General features: G+C 48.2%; 1 protein-coding gene and 1 non-coding gene across 2 annotated transcripts in view; one reads left to right on the forward strand and one right to left on the reverse strand.

Annotated features, from left to right (window-relative positions):
- LOC126424612 (uncharacterized) overlaps positions 1–22902 on the reverse strand; it is a 646994-nt gene that overhangs the window by 555494 nt on the left and 68598 nt on the right. The window lies entirely within an intron of this gene.
- Positions 11999–12073, forward strand: Trnat-ugu (transfer RNA threonine (anticodon UGU)). Its single transcript has one exon. It is a non-coding gene; the product is annotated as a tRNA-Thr (tRNA).

Here is a 22902-nt window from a genome sequence, read left to right on the forward strand (position 1 = left end):
CAGCCAACAGTACGCCGACCGACCGCTCTCTAGGACGACACCGAGACAGCAGCGGCCTCTAGGCGAAGAGAACATACACTATGTGATCAAAAGCATCCGGACACCCCCAAAAACATACGTTTTTCATATTAGGTGCTTTGTGCTGGTACCTACTGCCAGGTACTCCATATGAGCAACCGCATTAGTCATTAGGCATTGTGAGACAGCAAAATGGGACGCTCCACGGAACTCACTTCACTCGCAGCTGAGTTTAAAGCGCGTACACTGAACTTTCTAGGTACTACGCGTGTGTAGCGTCGTTGCGTCACACTGTCGCACTTCTGCGTCGTGGCAATTGTGCGCCTTCGCTCGGCCAGCACTGCAGCCGTCACCGGAAAAGAGCGTGGGGTGGGGGAAGGAGTTTCGTGAGGTGGTAGCGGTTACCGTAATACACTCCTGAAAATGGAGAAAAGAACACATTGACACCGGTGTGTCAGACCCACCATACTTGCTCCGGACACTGCGAGAGGGCTGTACAAGCAATGATCACACGCACGGCACAGCGGACACACCAGGAACCGCGGTGTTGGCCGTCGAATGGCGCTAGCTGCGCAGCATTTGTGCACCGCCGCCGTCAGTGTCAGCCAGTTTGCCGTGGCATACGGAGCTCCATCGCAGTCTTTAACACTGGTAGCATGCCGCGATAGCGTGGACGTGAACCGTATGTGCAGTTGACGGACTTTGAGCGAGGGCGTATAGTGGGCATGCGGGAGGCCGGGTGGACGTACCGCCGAATTGCTCAACACGTGGGGCGTGAGGTCTCCACAGTACATCGATGTTGTCGCCAGTGGTCGGCGGAAGGTGCACGTGCCCGTCGACCTGGGACCGGACCGCAGCGACGCACGGATGCACGCCAAGACCGTAGGATCCTACGCAGTGCCGTAGGGGACCGCACCGCCACTTCCCAGCAAATTAGGGACACTGTTGCTCCTGGGGTATCGGCGAGGACCATTCGCAACCGTCTCCATGAAGCTGGGCTACGGTCCCGCACACCGTTAGGCCGTCTTCCGCTCACGCCCCAACATCGTGCAGCCCGCGTCCAGTGGTGTCGCGACAGGCGTGAATGGAGGGACGAATGGAGACGTGTCGTCTTCAGCGATGAGAGTCGCTTCTGCCTTGGTGCCAATGATGGTCGTATGCGTGTTTGGCGCCGTGCAGGTGAGCGCCACAATCAGGACTGCATACGACCGAGGCACACAGGGCCAACACCCGGCATCATGGTGTCGGGAGCGATCTCCTACACTGGCCGTACACCACTGGTGATCGTCGAGGGGACACTGAATAGTGCACGGTACATCCAAACCGTCATCGAACCCATCGTTCTACCATTCCTAGACCGGCAAGGGAACTTGCTGTTCCAACAGGACAATGCACGTCCGCATGTATCCCGTGCCACCCAACGTGCTCTAGAAGGTGTAAGTCAACTACCCTGGCCAGTAAGATCTCCGGATCTGTCCCCCATTGAGCATGTTTGGGACTGGATGAAGCGTCGTCTCACGCGGTCTGCACGTCCAGCACGAACGCTGGTCCAACTGAGGCGCCAGGTGGAAATGGCATGGCAAGCCGTTCCACAGGACTACATCCAGCATCTCTACGATAGTCTCCATGGGAGAATAGCAGCCTGCATTGCTGCGAAAGGTGGATATACACTGTACTAGTGCCGACATTGTGCATGCTCTGTTGCCTGTGTCTATGTGCCTGTGGTTCTGTCAGTGTGATCATGTGATGTATCTGACCCCAGGAATGTGTCAATAAAGTTTCCCCTTCCTGGGACAATGAATTCACGGTGTTCTTATTTCAATTTCCAGGAGTGTAACTATCCCGCACGCTGCCTGAACGTGCCCGGCCTGGCGTCGGAGTCGCAGTGAACAGCAATGGCCCGCAGCGGAGTTACGCGGCCTTAGCGACACAGAAACTGGGCTCCAGCAACCGTATCTGTCTGCCACGCTCCTCCAGCAATGTACGGCTCTTCCGAGGTCGGCGTGCAGCCCAGCGTGGCGTGTTGTCACAACCGCTGCCAGTCCAACATTGGAACCTGCATCCCCACCTACTGTCAACTGCTGACAAACATCCGTTCAACAGTAATAGCCACTCTCCTAGGCCGTGGGACGTACTCTCGAACAGAAATTGTGATGGTGGGCAGAAGCATAACTTTGCCTGGGTGTACTGGCCTCCAAATCTTTGAATGCGGTACCCTCACTCGTCAACATTATAGTGACACCATACTACTCTCAAGCGCCAAAGAAACTGGTATCGGCATGCGTACTCAAACACAGAGATACGTAAGAGATACGTACAGGAAGAATACGGCGGTCGGCAACGCCTATATAACACAAATGACTGACGCAGTCGTTAGAACGGTTACCTTGCGAGGTGCTGCGGTGGAGAAGAGCTTGTACCTTTTTAATTCAGACGAATTTTGCATGAAAACGAGACCCCCTTCTTATCTACCAACTAATTAATTATCAGAACAACGGTAACGGAAGGAAATGATGGTGGACCCTGCTAGTTGGTAAAATAAGGAGTGCACACTCACAATAATTTAATAAAAATTGTAATCTATTAAAAAAAGAGAACTTTATCATAATAAACAACAGGAAATGGGATTCTATCTACGAAATGATATGCGGATTAAATATTACAATGAGATTTGTTATACATCAGGACATAAATGCACATGATTGTCGACACACACAGTAAGTTAAAGGATAGGGTATACTGAAATATTATGAGAATAAGAATTGGCTCGAGAACAAGGGGCTCCTACTCTCTGTGATGTAATAGATTGACGATAATGGCGCGGGATTAGCCGAGCGGTCTTGGACGCTGCACTCATGGACTGTGCGGCTGATCCCGGCGGAGGTTTGAGTCCTCCCTCGGGAATGGGTGTGTGTGTTTGTCCTTAGGATAATTTAGGTTAAGTAGTACATAAGCTTAGAGACTGATGACCTTAGCAGTTAAGTCCCATAAGATTTCACACACATCTGAACATTTTTGACGATAATGACTAGACGTCCTAATGAATCAAATATTAATCTTCCGACTATATAGCAGTATCGCAGTTAGTAGTGAGGGCTCAAATGGGATCACATGGACAAACAAGCAAGGTGGACTTGTAGCAAAGCGAGCGCGCTTGCTTCTGAGGGATTCAGTATAAATCTGATAGGTCCTACAATGCCTGAGCCGCAAAATACTGTGCCAGTACTGAAATCTGCAGCACGTCGCCGGTATGCAGCGTACTGATAATGTAGGCGCCGACTTCTGCTGTGGAGCAACTCTGCGTCAACCCCTGGCCGCGAAGGGGTTCTTCCGAAAACGAGCGACCAAGTCGCAAGACCGTCCGACACCGAGGAAGATCAGATCCCGAATTCCCCTCTGTGATGCGATGCAAGAGCGAAGCCAGCATTGCTCAACTCCCTACTCTCCTCGGAAAGCCGCGAATCAGCACTCAGTGGTGATTCCAAAATTCCCCCATACTGTCTCAGAATTCATTCACGCCAACAGCGACCATTCCCTCCAATTTGGAGCAGGGTTTTATGACATCAACTAGACTCAGTTTAATTTTACCAATTACGCCTCTACTATTCAGCTGAGGGCACTGAACTTGCTGTTTGACCGGCTACAAAAACAACCTGCCTAGACCACTGGCCGTCCGGCGCCAGTCAGTCGCACCCAGCAAGGGCACGGTCCACAAGTAGTCTCAGAATGAGTCAGTTGGTGCCAGGAATCTTCGTTCCGGACGAGCTGGAACGGTAAACACATAAACTGCAGCGACACTGAGACGTCTCGCAGGTCGTTTCGCCCTGCATACAATAGGCGAAACTCGACCGACATCAGTCACTCCGCCAGGCACTTAAGCCTATTGTACGAACCCCACAGAATTCAGGGAAGCGCAGCACCCAGCCGGAAGTGCTGTGTGCCGCGTCCTAAGATGCTTGTCTCGCACAGGCCACCCAGGGAAGTAACCCAAAATGTTTAGCAATCAAGTGAAAAGTATTTTTTGAGCTCTCAGTACAAATACTCTCATTACAATAACCTTATTCGGTCTGTTACTACCGTGCAATAACATAGAACATTAATAAAATTGATGAAAATGAGAGGAGAAATGCAAAAGAGGGTATGGAACCTCTCAATCTCCGCTATAATGGTAGGTTATCAAGATGTAAGTGAGTTTGATCGTGGTGATACAGTCGGCGCACGAGCGATGTGACATAGCATCTCAGAGGTAGCGCTGTAGTGGGGATTTTCCTGTACGAGCATTTCATGAGAGTACCATGAATTTCAGGAATCCGATTGTGGTGTGCGTACTGTAAGGCCTTCAGTACGCACACCATCAGATTATTTGACTTGTCGCTCTAACGAAGTAGGCGAGTGTCAGCAATATGTCTCGTGGTCTTATCGTGGCGTGTTTATCTTCTGCCGTTAGGACAAACGATAGAAATGCCACTTGCACGCTCAGAGTAGCAGATTGACGGAGACCAACTTTAAACAGAACTTGACTAATTTTCACACACATTTATTAACATGATAACAAGCATAAAAATTACTCAAATTGGTTTTGGATGCCATTTACAATCGACAATCTGAAGTTCCTTTGGTATTGGTACGTTAATCTTATTCTCACATATATCTCTGATACTTGACAAAAGTGTCTATACATTTATCTTCATGGCTATGTACAGGAATATGGTAATCTTATTAGGCACAGACTGAAACTTGACTATAGACTGGTACAGACAAAGGTAGAACTCGTACAGTCCGGTACAGACTAATGCAGACTGGTGCAGACTGGTGCAGAGAAATGCAGACTGAGTAATCGGAGGTCTGTACACTTGTTATAATACCTCGTGCATTCATGTATCACTGCGCGAGTGTGATCCGCGAGGAGAAAAGGTTCTACGTTAGCAGCAATCTGATTGGCTGCGTTAGATACTCGTATTAATACGCGGTTCGGCGGAAGCAGAATTTGGTCCGTCTCTATGGCAGCGCCATTTCGTAGTGCGGAGACGGACGAGCGCTACGCCTGCGCTGTTGTGCTTAGCGGGGCGCGCTCTAGTGGGAAAGTTGTGTACGCGCTGACTACGCGGAACTATGTACACAACACCGATAAAACGTCAAATAACCGACATCGCTCCGGCCGGAAAAAGATCCTGCAAGAATGGGACCAACGACGACTGAAGAAAATCGTTCAATGTGACAGAAGCGCATCCCGTCCTCAAACATCATCGATATGGGCTTTCGGAGCCGAAGGCCCACTCTGGTGTCCTTGATGACAGCACAACACGAAGCTTTATCCCTCACATGGAAGGAGACATGTTCCCCGGTCAGACAAGTCTCGTTTCAAATTGTATCGAGCAGATGGAAGTGTACAGATATGGAGACAATCTCATGAATCCATGGACCGTACATGTTAGCAGGCCACTGTTCAAGTTGGCGGTGGCTCTGAAATGGTGTGGGGTGTGTGCAGTTGGAGAGGTATGACTTTCACAGGTGCCGCGTACGTAAGCATCCTGTCTCATCAGCTGCATCCATTCATGTCTATTGCGCATTCCGAAGGACTTGGACAATTCCATGCTCCAGGAACACTTTTCTGAGTTTAAACACTTTGCCTGCCCATCAGACCACCCCCCTCCCCCAGACATGAACATTATTGAGTATATCGGGGATGCCTTGCAACATGCTGTTCAGAAGAGATCTCCACCCCCTCGTACTCTTACGGACAGCCCTGCAGGATTCATGGTGTCAGTTCCCTCCAGCATTATTTTAGACACTGGTCGAGTCCATAGCATGTCGTGTTGCGGCACTTCTGCGAGCTCGCGGGGGCCTTCCACGATATTAGGCAGCTGTACCAGTTACTTTGGCTCTTCTGTGGAGATCCTTATATGGGCCTTTTCTTGGGTGAATTCGGCCCTTACTTCATTTCTATGTCTGACAATGCAGGATCGTATCGAACAGTGCCGGTGGAGGAGGCCTAGGAACAAAAACGTATTCTGCGAATGGACCCACCTGCCCACTCACCCGGTTTATATCCCACTGAGCATGTGTGGGATATGTTGCGAGACGTACTGTAGTACGTCCAAATGAACCACCGACCATCCAGCAGTTGTCAATCGCGCCCGAAGAGAAATGGAACTCCCTACCATAGGAACACCTTACGAACGTCGTGGCTAGCATGGAACACCTTGCAGAGTGTGCACTGCCGACCATGGTGATCACACATCCAGTTAAGAACCATGTACCATCTCGATTGATTGACTGTTTGATTATTTGATTTATCGGGGTTATGAGACTAAACGGTGAAGCCATCAGTCCCTCAATTCAAAGAAACTTGCGAAGACAGAGGGTCCGCTAAAACTGGGCGGATTCAGTCAGAGGAGTCAAACTACAAAGCGAAGAAGTTAAAACACACACAGTAGCACGCATAAAAGGGTAGACCAAATCTAAAAACTAGAAAAACTGCGGAATAACAGAGTGGTTTGTGCCCGGGGGGTGGACACAGGTTCCAGACCTGGAAAATACGACGACCCTGCCCCTGCTCCAGGAGGAAAGCAAAACCTCATAACTGAAAATAAAAACCACTTTCATGTAGGAACTGAGGACAAGTTCAGCCATCCATGAATCGGCTGCTAATATGAAACTTATCGAATCTGGAAGCTTATACTTAGTTTGAAGGACATCCCAGCAGTATACAGGAACTGTCAGTCCGGCTCCACAGTCACATTGTGGTGGTGGTTCGTTACGCAAGAGAAAACAATGGATGAGCCTAGTATGATTGATGCGTTATCGGCATAAGACAGTGGACTCCTTCCGAGAGGAGCAGGAAGAAGATCACCAAACTGCGCCGGTCTGCTTCATTGTGCAGAGTTTATAACTGATAGCAGCTGCGCACCAGATCTCATTTTACTGTTGGGCAAAGAGAGACTTGATGTGTATCCGCATATCTGTATCTGGGATGTTGAAAGGGAATGGGGTAAGTATCTGCCTCTCTAGCCAAACGGTCAACCAGTACATTCCCTGGGATACCCACACGATTTGGGACCTGTCCCATTTTATGCACTGTGCGAGGGACTGCATTGTAATGATTGTCTTTCAGGTACCTTCTGTACTATACTGTAGTAGTTCTTCCTATGTATTTTAAAAGTTACATCGATGCTGTGACACTTGATGCGAAAGTTACTTTCGTCTCTACAATTTGCACGTTACTGTAAAGAGCTCCGTGGCAAAATACTAATGCGTTTCTCAATTTATTATAAATGCATTATAATTACATGAATGTCCCTCCCTGAAGCGTGTTTTGTCTTCTAAAATTATTGCGTCTGTGACGGTTTACAGCCATTGATTAAGAATTTTCGCATAAATTACATGTATCCTGCCTTAAGTAAACTTAGTCCTCAACAATTTCCGTAAGCGACGGTTTACAATCACTGATTAAGAATTTTCCCATAAATTACATGTATCCTGCCTTAGGTAAACCTAGTCCTCAACAATTTCCTATGTATTCCGTACTGCCTTTTTTTTAAGTATAGAAATAACTTAACCTGTGATCCATTCTTGATGTACGGAACTGTTCTTCCAACACATATTTTTTTTAAAAAATGGTTAAAGCAAAACTTTAAAAGTGATTCCTCCATATTTGATTAATTCAGAGTTAATCCACCTGGTTAGTACCTTTTCTACTTTTTGTTACATGTTACAGCGACGTTTTTGATTATTTTATGCCTATTTGGTCTACAGAGCTACTTAGATGTCGATGTGAACATTGATGAGATCGGTAGAGGGTACAGTTTATTAGCTGAGCTTTCAAAGGGCTGGAGGGTCAGCAGAAAACAAACGGGTCAGCAGGATCCATGAAGGGCTGAGCCCTGGGAGCCGCCTGGCCGTAAACCGGCCCTGCACGCCCTTTCCCTTGGCCCTGGGGCGGAACTGCAGCCAGCCGTTCGCCGTAAACCGAACAGCCGTATCCTCCCTTCCACACCCGCACCCCCCCCCCCTCCCCATCTTTCTCACGGCACGTCAGCCTTATCGGCAGGTTGCAGCCCCAGCACCCCAGCTTTACCGATCGTTATTTATTCGTTTCTTCAAAGATTTACTTTTACGCTGCCGTTAAGACCTGCTCGTTTTAACGCTTCGCACTTTTAACGCTAAGGTCGTGAAATACGCGAAAGAGCCTCTGCATTAGGAGAGATAGTGCCCTTTATACGTGGCTGTATGTATAGGCCATCGTGCGAATAACGCGGCGGTTTCTTAATGGGCGACGAAAAAAGTGCCTTTTGAAGCACACGGCCGACTAATTCGAAGACATGATGAAAGGATTTTGTTTGTTTATTTTCGTACGCATTTTTCCTTTGGATGTCTGGAATCGCGCTCGTAAGGTTTGAATTGCTTAGACATAAGCGTGCAGCCTCGGCTGAGAAGCTGCAAAGAGATGTGATCTTTGCTCTGTGAAGGTGGGCGTGAAGAGGACAGGAGACCAACAGCTGAGCTTTCGTGTTGTGAATATGTCACTTTGGTTTAGTAGCAGTATGCAGCAAAAGAAAGGAGATTTTTGGGAAGTATACACCGAAGAGACAACAAAAACTGGTACACGTGCCTAATATCCTGTAGCGCCCCGCGAGCAGGCAGAAGTGCAGCAACCAGACGTGGCACCGACTCGACTAATGTCTGAAGTAATGCTGGAGGAAAATGACACCATGGATCCTGCAAAATGGTTCAAATGGCTCTGAGCACTATGCAACTTAACTTCTGAGGTCATCAGTCGCCTAGAACTTAGAACTAATTAAACCTAACTAACCTAAGGACATCACACACATCCATGCCCGAGGCAGGATTCGAACCTGCGACCGTAGCGGTCACGCGGTTCTAGACTGAAGTGCCTTTAACCGCACGGCCACACCGGCCGGCATGGATCCTGCAGGGCTGTACATAAATCCGTAAGGGTAAGAGAGGGTGGAAATCTCTTCTGAACAGCACGCTGCAAGGCATCCCACATGTGCTCAATCATGTTCATGTCTCGGGGTCTGGTTGCCAGCGGAAGTGTTTGAACTCAGGAGAGTGTTCCTGGAACCACTCTGTAGCCGCCCTCAATGTGTGGGGTGTCGCATTGTCCTGCTGGAATTTCCCAATTCCATCGAAATGCGCAGTGGACATAGATGGATGCAGGTGATTAGAAGGATGCTTACGTACGTGTCACCTGTCAGAGTCGTATCTAGACGTATCGGCCGTCTCATATCACTCTATCTGCGCACGCCCCACCAGCTTGAGCCTCCACCAGCGACATGTAGGATCAATGGATTAATGAGGTTGTCCCCATAACCGTACACGCCCATCCGCTCGATACAACTTCAAACGACACTCGCCCGACCAGGCAACATGTTTCCAGTCATCAAGAGCCCAGTGTCGGTGTTGACAGGCCCAGGCGAGATGTAAAGCTCTGTGTCGCGCGATCATCAAGGGTAGAGTAGGCCTTCGATTACGAATGCTCATGTCGATGTTGTTTCTTTGAGTGGTTCGCACGCTGACACTTGTTGATGGCCCAGCATTGTAATCTGCAGCAGTTTGCGGAAGGGTTGCACTTCTGTCACGTTGAACGATTCTCTTCATTCGTCGTTGGTACCGTTATTGCAATATCTTCTTTCAGCCGTAGCGATGTCGGAGATTTGATGTTTCACCGGATTCCTGGTATTCACGTTACACTCGTGAAATTCGTAGGGGGTAAATCCACACTTCATCGCTATCTCGGAGAAGCTGTGTCCCATTGCTCGTGCGCCGACTATAGCATTACGTTCAAACTCACTTAAATCTGCCATTGTAGCAGCAGTAACCGATGTAACAACTGCGCCAGACACTTGTTGTCTTATATAAGCGTTGCCGACCGCAGCACCGTATTCTACCTGTTTACATATCGGCTATCGGTAAGTACGAAGTGTGCAAATCATCCTACATTGGTTGGAAAATTTCCTTCATTGTTCTCCCAACTGTAAAGTCTGAAATTCTAAATGGATACTTCAATATTTTGAGAGGATTATTTGCTAGGCACATGGAATGAACAAGGTAATGTCTTCTTTAATACTTTCTCGGCGTAGTCATCTTAATACAATCATGCTGACTGTCACTATCATCTCCTGAAGGTGACGAACAAGTGTTCCATGGAAATATTGCACAGTTTCAACTTCACCATACGACGGAAAACCCAACAGTCTCAACAACAACAGCATAATTAAATAACGTAATACACTGTTACTCGCTGGTGATATTATTCGTGACAGGGTCAGCTTTATTGTTTGTATTGGTTTAAATTTCTTGTGTAGTTATGAATTTATTTCACTTCCTTTTATTTCAGTTTACGTTGTAAAGAAGAAATGGTATGATTTAAGGGAGGTATAGAATACAACAAATTTTCGCAAAGCAGGAGTGGAGAGGAGTCGCCAAAGTTTAGTTGCCTCACATCTGGCCATGTGTCAGAAGTTACTTGGCTGTAGTGACGATCTTTAGCAGTCGGCCATGAGTCAGACAAATACGGCCCTAGTGGACAGCCAGGCTTAATGCAGGCTTTGTGACGTGCGTACTGAACTATGACAACATTATCACCAAATGCTTCCAAACGGGACCAATGTGCTGGTATTCTTTTCTTGGCTGCCGAAGGATAAACAACAGTAGAGAATGAAGAATGTGTATGGGGCGCCGGCCGAAGTGGCAGAGCGGTTCTGGGCGCTACAGTCTGGAACCGCGCGACCGCTACCGTCGCAGGTTCGAATCCTGCCTCGGGCATGGATGTGTGTGATGTCCTTAGGTTAGTTAGGTTTAAGTAGTTCTAAGTTCTAGGTGACTGATGACCACAGTAGTTAAGTCCCATAGTGCTCAGAGCCATTTGAACCATTTTTTTGTGTGGGGGCAGAACGTCTGTCGCAAACTACCATTGTGGAATTGTGGACCAAGTTCCGTGCTGGTCGCAATTCGACACGAGACGCTGGTCGATGTGGAGTCTGTGGTAGATTCCAAATATCGCGGTTCCACAACACAGTCGGCAACACACATCGATATCACCGACATTCCAGAATGAGATTTTCACTCTGTAGCGGAGTGTGCGCTGATATGAAACTTCCTGGCAGACTAAAACTGTGTGCCGGACCGAGAGTCGAACTCGGGACCTTTGCCTCAGGACCGGGTTAAGAAAATATTGGTGATTAAAATGTCATGAAAAGATATTTGCGCAACGAAAACGCCTTTGTTTTAGTGATTGAAGTCACAGTTCACGTATCATACCCGTGTCATTCTCTCCCTATTTAGAGATAATATAAAACATGATGCCCTTCGTTGTTTTCGATGTTCTTCGTCAATCCTGTCTGGAAAAGATTCTGTTCTTCTCAGCCATACGAGGTATAGAGCTTTGCTTCCGCCGTTTTTTCGAAGTTCGGGGCTTTATTGTGAAAAAATTTCAAAACGATTGTGATTCGTAGTATTGCCCCTCGCTGCCCACTACATTCTCCCATCTTTCGGATAGCATACGAATCCCGTGGCGGAAGAACTGGGCGTCTTTTGTGGGGATCCATGAATCGATTCAATTTTGCACTTGTTCATATGATCGGAAGTGCTGGTCAGCCACACTGTATGCCACTGATAGAAAAAGGTGGCAGTCAGAGAGAGCAACGTATGGAGAATACGGCGGGAGAGATAGGACTTCTCATTTCAACGTTTCCACGTATATTTTGACGGGTTTTGCGACATGGGGTCGAGCACTGACCTGCTGCAAAATTACCTTTACGTGTCCATCGCTGTATTGTGGCCGTTTGTGCTTAAATGCAGGGCTCGAACGCATCAATTGCTTTGGATAACGATGTCCTACGACTGTATATGGCGGTAGTATCTGTTCCCGAAAGAACAGTTACCGTGGATGACCATGCAGCTTTGCTAGAAATGAAGCGTGCAAGGAATACGTCCCTGCAGACGCACTATCCTCTGTGCCCGCGGTGGCTCAGATGGGTAGAGCGTCTGCCATGTAAGCAGGAGATCCCGGGTTCGAATCCCGGTCGGGGCACAAATTTTCAACATGTCCCCAATTAAGTACATCAACGCCTGTTTGCAGCTAGGGTGTCCATTTAATTATCATTTCATTCTTATGACTGTCTTCGTCTGTTTCAGTAGCTACGAAAACGTTCTGTCTTCCACCGCCATGCCGGTCTTCGCCATCAAAATCACCGTTCTTAAGGCGTCGAAAACATTCTGTGCACGTTCTTCCACTACTAGTTCCCTCACCATTGATCTTACCCGGTATTTTAAGAGCCACAGCCGCAGATTTCTTCATGTTAGAGCAGAAAATTAAAACTTCCCGCAAAGGGCGAGAAATGGGTATGTTAGTTGACGTACTTAACCGAGAATAACCTTATGATGCAATCACAAAGTGACTAATATTTTATGGCATTATGTTAACAGATCTCTAAGCTTGTTGTATTACACCTATGACGAACCACCCGAACCGCACTTGCCGGTGCTGCCGTCTATTGCAAAAAAAAAAATGGTTCAGAAGACTCCAATTACTATGGGACTTAACATCTGAGGTCATCAGTCCCCTAGACTTAGAACTACTTAAACCAAACTAACCTTAGGACATCACACACATCCATGGCAGAGGCATGATTCGAACCTGCGACCGTAGCGGTCGCGCGGTTCCACACTGAAGCGCCTAGAACCGCTCGGCCACTCCGGCCGGCACCTCGTAAAGGTTCAAATGGCTCTGAGCACTATGGGACTTACCTTGTGAGGTCATCAGTCCCCTATTATTATTGGTGTTTTGCCCTTAAAGAGCGCATTTGGACTAAACTACATGGCCAGTTCCTTTTGCTGCCTTCCTTGCTGCCCAAGCTTCCCTCATTCGCTCGCTGTGTTTCTGCTTCCGGTCCTCTGTCCATGCTTCTTGTCGGCTTTGTGTCTTCGGCTTCATCTTGATTGCATTTTTGGTTGCCCATATTATATATCAAAAAGTCTGTATAAATTTGAAAAATTAATAAACTACGGAATAATGTAGAGGTAAAAATTGACACACCGGCTTGGAATGACATGGGGTTTTATTAGAACCAATAAAAAGTTCACCAAATGTCCGAAAGATGCGCGTCGTTTGGTGAGGATCGTGTGCTCAGCCTCCACTTTCGTCATGCTTGACCTCCCAGTTTCCCAGACCTCAGTCCGCCCCATTATTGGCTTTGGGGTTACCTGAAGTCGCAAGTGTATCGTGATCGACCGACATCTCTAGGGATGCTGAAAGACAACATCCTACACCAATGCCTCACCAAAATTCCGGACATGCTTTACAGTGCTGATCACAATATTATTCCTCGACAGATGAAGCGCCATCTGTCGGACATTTTTTGAACGTTTGTATTTTTGGTTTCTAATAAAACCTCATCTCATTCCAAGCATGTGTGTCAATTTGTACCTCTCTATCTGCATTATTCCGTGATTTATTCAGTTTTCAAATTTATACTGCCTTTTTGATCACCCAGGCCATACGAACCTGTCCGGCCGCCGTACGGCGCAACAGCAAAGAGTATTGGTCTGCTGTGCCATTTCTTTTCATAGCAGGACTGCTTTGGTTGTCAACCGCACACAGTGCCTTACAGCACACAGCGGTACGGCGACGATATTGTAGGCGCCGTTTCCTTGTCCATCATAACGTGTCATCTTGGGCTTACATTTCAGCAAAATAACGACGGACTGCACGCGGCGACATTGTCTACTGCTCGTCTTCGTGGTTGCCAAACCCTGCCTTTGCCAGCACGTTCGCTGGATTCCTTCCAGTTTGAGCACGTTTGGGGCATTACATGTAGGGCCCTCCGACCCGCTCCGGATTTTGACGACCTAATTGCTCAGAATTTGTCGCGATATCCCTCAGGAGGGCATCCAGCAACTGTATCAATCAATGCCAAGCGGAATAACTGACTCCAAAAGGGCCAGAGGTGGACCAACGCATTATTGACTCGCTCAGTTTCTGTAAGCTCTCTCTCTTGAATAAACCAACAATATTTCTGAGACTATAACTATTTGTTTGCCTCTATATGTACATGGAATCTACCAATTTCCATCCCGTTTACGTAAATCTTTCGTGTTGTTGTTGTTGTGGTCTTCAGTCCTGAGACTGGTTTGATGCAGCTCTCCACGCTACTCTATCCTGTGCAAGCTTCTTCATCTCCCAGTACTTACTGCAACCTACATCCTTCTGAATCTGGTTAGTCTATCCATCTCATGGTCACCCTCTACGATTTTTACCCTCCACGCTGCCCTCCAATGCTAAATTTGTGATCCCTTGATGCCTCAGAACATGTCCGACCAACCGGCCCTTCTTCTCGTCAAGTTGGGCCACAAACTCCTCTTCTCCCCAATTCTATTCAATACCTCCACATTAGTTATGTGATCTACCCATCTAATCTTCAGCATTCTTCCACATTTCGAAAGATTCCATTCTCTTCTTGTCCAAACTGTCGATCGTCCATGTTTGACTTCGATACATGGCTATACTCCATACTAATACTTTCAGAAACGACTTCCTCACACTTAAATCTATACTCGATGTTAACAAATTTCTCTTCTTCAGAAACGCTTTCCTTGCCATTGCCAGTCTACATTTTATATCGTCTCTACTTCGACCATCATCACTTATTTTGCTCCGCAAATAGCAAAACTCCTTTACTGCTTTAAGTGTCTCATTTCCTAATTCCCTCAGCATTACCCGACTTAATTCGACTACTTTCCATTATCCTCATTTTGCTTTTGTTGATGTTAATCTTATACCCTCCTTTCAAGACACTGTCCATTCCGTTCAATTGCTCTTCCCAGTCCTTTGCTGTCTGTGACAGAATTACAATGTCATCGGCCAACCTCAAAGTTTTTATTTCGTCTTCGTGGATTTTAATACCTACTCCGAATTTTTCTTTTGTTTCCTTTACTGCTTGCTCAATATGCAGATTGAATAACATAGGGGAGAGGCTACAACCCTGTCTCACTCCCTTCCCAACCACTGCTTCCCTTTCATGCCCCTCGACTCTTATAACTGCCATCTAGTTTCTGTACAAATTGTAAATAGCCTTTCGCTCCCTGTATTTTAGCGCTGTCACCTTTAGAACTTGAAAGAGAGTATACCAGTCAACATTGTCAAAATCTTTCTCTAAGTCTACAAATGCTAGAAACGTAGGTTTGCCTTCCCTTAACCTTTCTTCTAAGACAAGTCGTAAGGTCAGTATTGCCACACGTGTTCCAATATTTCTACGGAATCCAAACCGGTCTTCCCAGAGGTCGGCTTCTACCAGTTTTTCCATTCGTCTGTAAAGAATTCGCGTTAGTATTTTGCATCCGTGACTTATTAAACTGATAGTTCTGATATTTTCACATCTGTCAACACCTGCTTTCTTTGCGATTGGAATTACTATATTCTTCTTGAAGTCTTACCATTATATAATCTTTCGTGATGCGTATTTTTTTTTGTCTTAGAGTTTGTCTTAGTTATGACAACCACTATGGTTACCAATATTAATGCCGAAAAACATGTTTTGCACATCAAAACTACTGTTTAGTTCAATTGGCTCTAAGCACTATGGGACTTAACATCTGAGGTCACCAGTCTCCTAGACTTAGAACTACTTTAACGTAACTAACGACCTTACACACATCCGTGCCCGAGGTAGGATTCGAACCTGCGACCGTAGCAACCGCTTCGTTCCAGACTGAAGCGCCTAGAGCCGCTCGACCAGAGAGGCCGACACTGCTGTTTGTTGGAAGAATAGAAGAAAAGAGAACGAGTCCATGAGAAATAAGGTGTACTGGAGCAGCGTTCTCTACGGCTAGGCGGGTGCTACAACTGTGCCAATAACGAGGAGTATTTATGATCTATAGTGTGTGCGCTTCCTTCTAAGAGCCACAGAAATCTCCAATGCGGCCGTAATGGCGCCCTCTTGCATTTCCGATAGATCGAGCGCCTGAGCTGGCGCCAAGCTAGGTTGTGAGGGGCCCTTAATGAGGCCGTGGCCACTTTCGCACTGTGGCGGTCCGCCCCCCGCAACTCGGAGGTGCGGGCGGCGATAGGCGTGCAGCGCAATTACACCGCAGCGGCCTAGTGCAGCGCGCCGCGGCGTGGCGGGAGGCGGCTAATTGCCGCCGTCGTCTGTCTGCCGCCTCCGACACCCCGCCGCCCCCGCCAAATTACAGCCGCCGCGGCCCGTGAAAGCCGACCTGCACCGCACGGCCAAATCGCCCCTGCTCAGGGACCAGTCGCGCGATTAGTATTCTATGCGCTTAGATTAAAACGCACCTCACAGCGGCAGAAGTCGGAGGACTGAAATCGACGGCGGGAAAAAGAACTGTCAAATAAATAATAATACTCCTAAATTTGAAACTTCCTGGCAGATTAAAACCGTATGCCACACCGAGACCCGCACCTGTCACATTTTCCTTTTGCTGGGAAGTACTCTAAGCGAGATATGTACAACGAAAATTTGGAAGATAGGAGAAGAGTCACTGGTGTCATGTAAGATTTATGAACTGATAAGACATTGGCCCCGAATGTGGGAAGTGATTACACCTGTTATTAAATGTATTTTTAAACACACTGCTGTGTGGACCAAAGACTATATGTAAAGTTACAAAACTACTGTAGGCCATCATAGACTACCCTAAGCAAGTGTTGACTACAGTAATTTTCCTAGTAGCTTTGGTCAGTTAAGATCGTAACCGCATAACATGTACGTTTGGAGTGTTGCATAACTATCTGGCGTTACCTCATTTCGATTGCTTTGTTTGCATATGCGATTCCCCTAAAACCAGTAACAGTTAACCGTCTCGAAACTGAGTGAGGATTTATAAAGGGCTGCATAACCTACGGACATTTTTGTACCACATTGTTATCCACATGTCAATTACTTAATTTATAGCAAAATTGAAATTGTCAATGTTTAATTCAAGTTTCATTCGAAAATTGTTGATCTGTAATGCGCAACAGAGGAATGTTCTAAAAATAAACGGTCCAGATTGATTAAACAGCGAGGAAAAGCGCAATCTTCTCAAGAAAAGGTAAAATTAGGAGAAATGCAAAAAAAAAAAAACTTATCAAACATCACTTCAGTACTTCGTTGATATTACCTATATACAACTGTTTCTGTTATTGCTGCCGGCCGTTGTAGCCGAGCGGTTCTAGGCGCTTCAATCCGGAACTGCGCTGCTGCTGCGATCCCAGGTTCGAATCCTGCCTAGGGCATGGATGTGTGTGATGTCCTTAGTTTAGTTAGGTTTAAGTAGTCCTAATTTCTAGGGGACTGATGACCTCAGAAGTTAAGTACCATAGTGCTCAGAGCCATTTGAACCAAAGAAATGTCGTCGGCTCCCATTTACTCTCACAGACACTGGTTTACGTTTCTTTCGCCACCAGTGATGCCAATACTACCGGTAATCCCACCATTTACTACGTCATTTATCTACTGTACCAAAATTACCGAACCGTAGACTTGGTAGAGCGCAACTCTACGTGACTACGACGTACCTTTTATGAGTGCTCCATGCGCTATACATTTACTACTTGTTTACTGCGTCGGATTAAGTTTGTAGAGAAGCATGAGAACGATTGTTTTGGATAAAATAAAGATGTGATCTAGTTGAACCCCTAGTAACGATAGACGATTAATTAATTGCTAATTATCAAGAATAATCATTACCTGTCTTTATTGCGTGATATAACAAGCAGTACTTGAAACTTTGAGAAAATTAAATGAAAGTCGGACTCACAATACTGATGGTACGACAACTTGAAATTCGTTTTTATTCCATTAATCTTATGTAAGAGACAGCATTACATCGGGACAGAGTGGTAAGGAGCTCGAACGCAGCCGTCAAACCTGCTCTACAGGGCTTGTGCGTGATTCTGGCCCCCACATCGAGTAGCAAGCTTCCACACCTGGCCCACATTGCGCTACGTGGAGCCCTATGACTGATTAACAACCTTTCTAGATGTAAGGCAGCTGACAATATCCGCAATTCTTTAATCTATTGTCTTATCATACCTTCACAGACTTTCAAATGGTTCAAATGGCTCTGAGCACTATGTGACTTAACATCTGAGGTCATCAGTCCCCTAGAACTTAGAAATACTTAAACCTAATTGAGCTAAGGACATGACGTACACCCATGCACGAGGCAGGATTCGAACCTGCGACCGCAGCGGTCGCGCGGTTACAGACTGAAGCGCCTAGAACCGCTAGGCCACTTTGGCCGGCTTCACAGACTTTGCTCAGAATAACTACCCCGCTGCCGGCGCGACGCCAGACACGTCCTCGGCCTGGAATCTCGTTCAGTGGGGTACAGTTGTCTCCAGTGATGAGTTACGCTTCGAACTGAGCCAGGACAACCAGTGAAGAAGTGTCAGAAAGCCACCAGACAGCGGTGGGGTACCAGCCTCACTACCGCCCGCAATACGGCGTGACAACCACGCTTGAGGGTCTGGGCTACCGCTCCTTCTCACAGCAGGACCCCTTTGGTTGTCAACCGCGGCGCCCTTACACCGCAGTGGTTCGTCGACGATATTCTGCGCCCCGTTTTCTTGCCCTTCATGACGAGCCGTCCTCGGCTTACATTTCAGCAAGATAATGGCCACTCGTACTGCACGATGAGGGGTTCCACTGGCTGTCTTCGTGCTTACCAAACTCTACACTGGCTAGCAAGGTCGACGTATCTCTCCTCAATTCAGAACGTTTGGAGCATTATGGGCAGGGCTCTCCAATCATCTTGGGATTCTGACGACCTAACGCGGCATTTGGACAGAAATTGGCACGATATCCCTCAGGACTCTGCCAATAAATGCAAAGCCAAACAAATGATTACATAAGAGCCAGATGTAGACCAACGGGTTATTGACTTGCTCAATTTGTAAGCTCTTTTCCTTCAAAATATCATCCAATTTTTCTGAAATTGTAATCATTTGTTTGCCAGTAAATGTAAATCGCATCTATCGAGTTCCCTTCCATTCGTGTAAATCCCTCGTGGTGCATAGCTTTTCTTTTTCTTTCTGTCACAGTGTGTACGTTCCTAGATTCTACACTTCATACTCGTTCTAGGGGGTATGTAAGCTGCGTTCCTCTTTAAGGTTATCGTCCATCTTGAAGCGTCTGTCATCTCAGGCTTCTCAGCGTTTCCTTAAACGAATCTGTGACCATTTGTGCAGCCCTTCTTTGAACACTTTTACTATCTGCTATGTGTCCCAAAAGTTTGAGCAACATTCTGAGGTGCGACAAACGAGTGTTTTGTAAGTAGACTCCTTTCTACACTGACTTCATTACCCCAGTATCCCCCCCCCCCAAACAGTCGAAGTCTGCCACTGCTTTAACCAGTACTGAGCCTATGTGATCATTTCGTTTTCACCCTTACAAACTGTTATGCCTAGGTATTTCCATAAGTTGATTGATTCCAATTGTGACTCGCTCAAGCACACAGTATTACATATTTTTATATTTAACTCAAGCGGCCTGTGTTTGCACTCCAACCAGAAACTGACTGTATATATGGGCAAACTTTTTTCTCATATTTCATTATAAATGGTGATTCCGTGATGTCAGAGAGGGGTAAATGTATCAATCTGAGGTAAGCGACCTGGTTCGGAGACGACCTAATCGAAAGCTATAAGCGAAAATAGTTTTTGCTAAGATTACAGGGCATGGAAATTTCAGAGCCGATATTAAGTTGTTGCATAAGTTATTGGCTTTTTTGTTTTGCCTATTGGTATTCCGTTTGTTGTGGATTTATATATCGATTGTCATTGTTTATTTGCAATTCACTGTTCTTATTTGAATTTACATATTGCCATTTTGTCATTTGGAGATAGTGAGTGGAGCTGTGTACCCTAAAAAAAGCAGCATCAAGTGGAGAAATCGGAACATTTCCGACATGTTCTTCTACCTGAGTTCAATAGAGGAGTAACAAAAGCGGAGGCAGCCAGACATATGGGGATGATAGGGTAAAGTAGGAGTAAGCTATAGGGGGAGACGCGTAATATACAATATGTAGAAGAGCCAAGAGGGAATAATAAGAGTGGAGGACCAAGAACGAAGTGCTCGGATTGAAAAGGGTGAGAGACAAGCGTGGTGTCACCGCCAGACACCACACTTGCTAGGTGGTAGCTTTAAATCGGCCGCGGTCCATTAGTACATGTCGGACCCGCGTGTCGCCACTGTTAGTGATCGCAGACCGAGCGCCACCGCACGGCAGGTCTCGAGAGACGGACTAGCACTCGCCCCAGTTGTACGGACGACGTAGCTAGCGATGCACACCGCCAGACACCACACTTGCTAGGTGGTAGCTTTAAATCGGCCGCGGTCCATTAGTACATGTCGGGCCCGCGTGTCGCCACTGTTAGTGATCGCAGACCGAGCGCCACCGCACGGCAGGTCTCGAGAGACGGACTAGCACTCGCCCCAGTTGTACGGACGACGTAGCTAGCGATGCACACCGCCAGACACCACACTTGCTAGGTGGTAGCTTTAAATCGGCCGCGGTCCATTAGTACATGTCGGACCCGCGTGTCGCCACTGTTAGTGATCGCAGACCGAGCGCCACCGCACGGCAGGTCTCGAGAGACGGACTAGCACTCGCCCCAGTTGTACGGACGACGTAGCTAGCGATGCACACCGCCAGACACCACACTTGCTAGGTGGTAGCTTTAAATCGGCCGCGGTCCATTAGTACATGTCGGACCCGCGTGTCGCCACTGTTAGTGATCGCAGACCGAGCGCCACCGCACGGCAGGTCTCGAGAGACGGACTAGCACTCGCCCCAGTTGTACGGACGACGTAGCTAGCGATGCACACCGCCAGACACCACACTTGCTAGGTGGTAGCTTTAAATCGGCAGCGGTCCATTAGTACATGTCGGACCCGCGTGTCGCCACTGTTAGTGATCGCAGACCGAGCGCCACCGCACGGCAGGTCTCGAGAGACGGACTAGCACTCGCCCCAGTTGTACGGACGACGTAGCTAGCGATGCACACCGCCAGACACCACACTTGCTAGGTGGTAGCTTTAAATCGGCCGCGGTCCATTAGTACATGTCGGACCCGCGTGTCGCCACTGTTAGTGATCGCAGACCGAGCGCCACCGCACGGCAGGTCTCGAGAGACGGACTAGCACTTGCCCCAGTTTTACGGACGACGTAGCTAGCGATGCACACCGCCAGACACCACACTTGCTAGGTGGTAGCTTTAAATCGGCCGCGGTCCATTAGTACATGTCGGACCCGCGTGTCGCCACTGTTAGTGATCGCAGACCGAGCGCCACCGCACGGCAGGTCTCGAGAGACGGACTAGCACTCGCCCCAGTTGTACGGACGACGTAGCTAGCGATGCACACCGCCAGACACCACACTTGCTAGGTGGTAGCTTTAAATCGGCCGCGGTCCATTAGTACATGTCGGACCCGCGTGTCGCCACTGTTAGTGATCGCAGACCGAGCGCCACCGCACGGCAGGTCTCGAGAGACGGACTAGCACTCGCCCCAGTTGTACGGACGACGTAGCTAGCGATGCACACCGCCAGACACCACACTTGCTAGGTGGTAGCTTTAAATCGGCCGCGGTCCATTAGTACATGTCGGACCCGCGTGTCGCCACTGTTAGTGATCGCAGACCGAGCGCCACCGCACGGCATGTCTCGAGAGACGGACTAGCACTCGCCCCAGTTGTACGGACGACGTAGCTAGCGATGCACACCGCCAGACACCACACTTGCTAGGTGGTAGCTTTAAATCGGCCGCGGTCCATTAGTACATGTCGGACCCGCGTGTCGCCACTGTTAGTGATCGCAGACCGAGCGCCACCGCACGGCAGGTCTCGAGAGACGGACTAGCACTCGCCCCAGTTGTACGGACGACGTAGCTAGCGATGCACACCGCCAGACACCACACTTGCTAGGTGGTAGCTTTAAATCGGCCGCGGTCCATTAGTACATGTCGGACCCGCGTGTCGCCACTGTTAGTTATCGCAGACCGAGCGCCACCGCACGGCAGGTCTCGAGAGACGGACTAGCACTCGCCCCAGTTGTACGGACGACGTAGCTAGCAATGCACACCGCCAGACACCACACTTGCTAGGTGGTAGCTTTAAATCGGCCGCGGTCCATTAGTACATGTCGGACCCGCGTGTCGCCACTGTTAGTGATCGCAGACCGAGCGCCACCGCACGGCAGGTCTCGAGAGACGGACTAGCACTCGCCCCAGTTGTACGGACGACGTAGCTAGCGATGCACACCGCCAGACACCACACTTGCTAGGTGGTAGCTTTAAATCGGCCGCGGTCCATTAGTACATGTCGGACCCGCGTGTCGCCACTGTTAGTGATCGCAGACCGAGCGCCACCGCACGGCAGGTCTCGAGAGACGGACTAGCACTCGCCCCAGTTGTACGGACGACGTAGCTAGCGATGCACACCGCCAGACACCACACTTGCTAGGTGGTAGCTTTATATCGGCCGCGGTCCATTAGTACATGTCGGACCCGCGTGTCGCCACTGTTAGTGATCGCAGACCGAGCACCACCGCACGGCAGGTCTCGAGAGACGGACTAGCACTCGCCCCAGTTGTACGGACGACGTAGCTAGCGATGCACACCGCCAGACACCACACTTGCTAGGTGGTAGCTTTAAATCGGCCGCGGTCCATTAGTACATGTCGGACCCGCGTGTCGCCACTGTTAGTGATCGCAGACCGAGCGCCACCGCACGGCAGGTCTCGAGAGACGGACTAGCACTTGCCCCAGTTTTACGGACGACGTAGCTAGCGATGCACACCGCCAGACACCACACTTGCTAGGTGGTAGCTTTAAATCGGCCGCGGTCCATTAGTACATGTCG

This window comes from Schistocerca serialis, chromosome 10, assembly GCF_023864345.2.
Source record: "Schistocerca serialis cubense isolate TAMUIC-IGC-003099 chromosome 10, iqSchSeri2.2, whole genome shotgun sequence".
NCBI lineage: Eukaryota > Metazoa > Arthropoda > Insecta > Orthoptera > Acrididae > Schistocerca > Schistocerca serialis.